The 3,070-nt window shown below is 44.4% G+C and overlaps 1 protein-coding gene across 1 annotated transcript in view; it reads right to left on the bottom strand.

Annotated features, from left to right (window-relative positions):
* Positions 1 to 3,070, bottom strand: part of npas3 (neuronal PAS domain protein 3) — a gene marked incomplete at both ends in the record, with an annotated part of 245,348 nt that overhangs the window by 71,425 nt on the left and 170,853 nt on the right. The gene's annotated exons all lie outside the window — the stretch shown is intronic.

Raw genomic sequence — 3,070 nt, 5'->3', positions numbered from 1 at the left:
CGAGTTACTACTAGTTAACCTCACCAAACCTAAAACGGCTCACGTCCTGTTTTGTACCAGCATAATGTGCCGTCAGACAACCGTCCCCACATTGTACTGAAAACCGGCAACCATGACACACACACAGACAAGTACACAGTGCTGTGTGTGTGTGTGTGTGTGTGTGTGTGTGTGTGTGTGTGTGTGTGTGTGTGTGTGTGTGTGTGTGTGTGTGGTGTGTGTGTGGATCATGGCTCACCACTCGACTCTTTGTGCAGAATACACTGATTCACACAGGCATGAACACTGCTGGTGTCACACAGGTTAATTACATGTGGCTCCCTGCTAATAACACACACACTGTGTGTGTGTGTGTGTGTGTGTGTGTGTGTGTGTGTGTGTGTGTGTGTGTGTGTGTCACTGACTCTATTATCACTCCTGTGTTTCAAAAATGTGCAAACGTCTTCATTTTAAATCATTTGTTCATCATATGAGATAAATGTATTTTTTCTTTCTTTATAAATCCAGAGAAGTAACTTTACCAGTCACACCTCAGTAACTGATTACTATATATAAATAAGTAACTGAGGCCCCCACACGTTGCAAAAAAAAGTTTTCAAGTGAAAACAGAAAACTTTCGTTGTGTTTTGGACGTTCAGAGGCTCTGCAGACACAACTTTATTAATAAAGCTCACTTGATTTTAACTTTTTAAAAATGCAACGTCTATGGAAACTAGTAAACAACTTCGGTAAACATGCAACTACTGCACATCACGGCCGTAGTAACTAGTAGATCTGCACATGCTCAGTAGAGCCAATCAGAACAAAGTTTCCTCTGTGGTGTCACGACTCCCAGTTCATATTCTCCTGGACTTGGTAGTTTTATTTTGACAGTCACTGTAATAACAATCCAACTTGGTAGTTTTATTTTGACAGTCACAGTGATAACAATCCAACTTGGTAGTTTTATTTTGACAGTCACTGTAATAACAATCCAACCTGTCCGTGTTCTCCCAGTGTTCATGTTTGGAGCTCATTGTTCTCTGATGGATGTGTGTGTGCTTCCAGTACTAAAACTAACAACAGCACCAACTAGTGGCCCTCATAGAAAACTACCTCGTTTCCACATTTGCTTAAAGAGCTAAAAGAATAATGTGATAGTCTGGAATTCACGCAGAGAATGTTTGATGGAAATGAAATCCTAATAGTTATAATTGTTAAGTTTACTGAACGATAAATGATCCCGAATAGAACAAAACTCGTAGAGCATGACTCAGTGCTGCCACCTATGGCATTAAAGTGGTATTACACCGATGGAGTGGAGTTTATTCTGGATGTTTCAGGAGACGAGCTGAAGTTAACTCATCATTTTCATATTCTTTCTGTTTTTTCTGATAGACGACCCCCCCACCCCCGCCACCAGCCCACCCCCACCCCCACCATCCCACCCCCCCCCCCCACCACCACCCCACCCCACCGCACCCCACCACCCCCACCAGCCCACCCCCCCACCCCCCGGGTTTTGTGAAGCAGCTGCAGTGATTTCTGCAGAAACGTAGACGCAGCAGCGATGTGGCGATAATCTGAGCTCGCGTCGACCGGAGCTTCAGGTTCTAGCAGCTTCAGGTGAAGGAGAACAAATCTGCTCGTTTCAGACGGATTAAACACGGATTAATTAGAACTGGAAAGCGAGTTGAAAGGTGGAGGGAAGTGTGTGTGTGTGTGTGTGTGTGTAAATTGTGGAGCTATGCTGATGCAAACACACACACACACACACACACACACACACACACACACACACACACACACACACACACACACAGGTAATGTGCAGTAAACAAACATAACCTTGCTGGCTGCGTTGTTCGGTCCCTGGTTGCCTCCCGGAGGTTAAACAGGCCCCAGATTATTAGAGCAGCGACTCCACCGGAGCTGCAGAGCTGCACCCCGACATCGTTTTCCACACTTTGTTTTTTTGTTGTTGTTGTTGTTGTTTTTGGTTTTTGTTTTTTTCTGTTTCCTTCGGTTACCTGCAGGAAATCGGTGTGCAAGGTCTCCGAAGGTCAGAGGAAGGTTGTAAGATGCAGGCGGAGGTCGTGTTTCGCTCACAGAGCAGCTGAAATGGACCTTTTCTACAGGAGGAACATTGTAAGTGCGGTGGTGCAGTGGTCAGAATGCTCCCCGCGCAGTGAAAATCTCCTGGTTTGATTCCAGGGATGGCATAGAAACCACACCCAGGCTTCTAAAGATTTATTCTTGAACAGAAAGATTTCAAATTTGCATAATTTGTTTGGGTAGTTTTTACATTATATGCACTTCCTGCAGTAATCGGGATTCGAACCAGGGAACCTGCTCAAGGGTTAACCCAATGGCCCACTGCCAGGGACATAAATGATTATCTTCACAGACTCACAAAAGGACATTTTCTACTTCAGTAGAAGGAAGCTGAGATACTTGTGTGAAAAAATAAAGAAAAAAGTACTGATGCAAGTAAAAGTTATAAAGTCTTTTTTTTCTAAAACAGTTGAAGCAAATAGTTTTTCTGCATGTGTGAGACGATCAGTGATAACAATGAAGGATCCAGAGTGTTTGTGCTGCTCATTCTTTAGAATTCAACAGTGTAAGTTTACTAACATTTACTACAGGGTCATCTGCATAGTACACGGACCCATGAAGGAAACGTGTTTCCATCTTTCTGCTCTGAGCTCCAGTGTGGCTGCATCACAGAGACACAGCAAACAAGTGGATGAAGTCACACTGAAAGACAGTATCTGGTCCCGAGATCGTTTTCTAGACGAAGCTTTTCCAAAATACAAAACAAAGCTGTTTTCAGTGGATCGTTATGAAGGAACTGGACGGAAACGGACCGGCGAAGGCCGATTACCACCTGACAGTACTTCTACTCAAACCCGAGCTTCATCCCACCGCTGCAAACCACTGATCCACCACGCCACAGCTCCGTCTCCTGGTGACTCCAGGATCAGCTGAGAGGATCCATCGTCCCAAAAGACAAGTTGCATAAAAAAATGAAACCGGAGTAGAAGATACGTCCAATATGTGGCCTCATTAAAGCATCAGCAGCTCCTGCAGC

The sequence above is a fragment of the Lipophrys pholis genome (genome assembly GCF_963383615.2).
Source record: "Lipophrys pholis genome assembly, chromosome: 14".
Lineage (NCBI taxonomy): Eukaryota > Metazoa > Chordata > Actinopteri > Blenniiformes > Blenniidae > Lipophrys > Lipophrys pholis.
The sequence above is the reverse complement of the archived record's forward strand: the minus strand, read 5'-3'. Positions and strand labels throughout refer to the sequence as shown.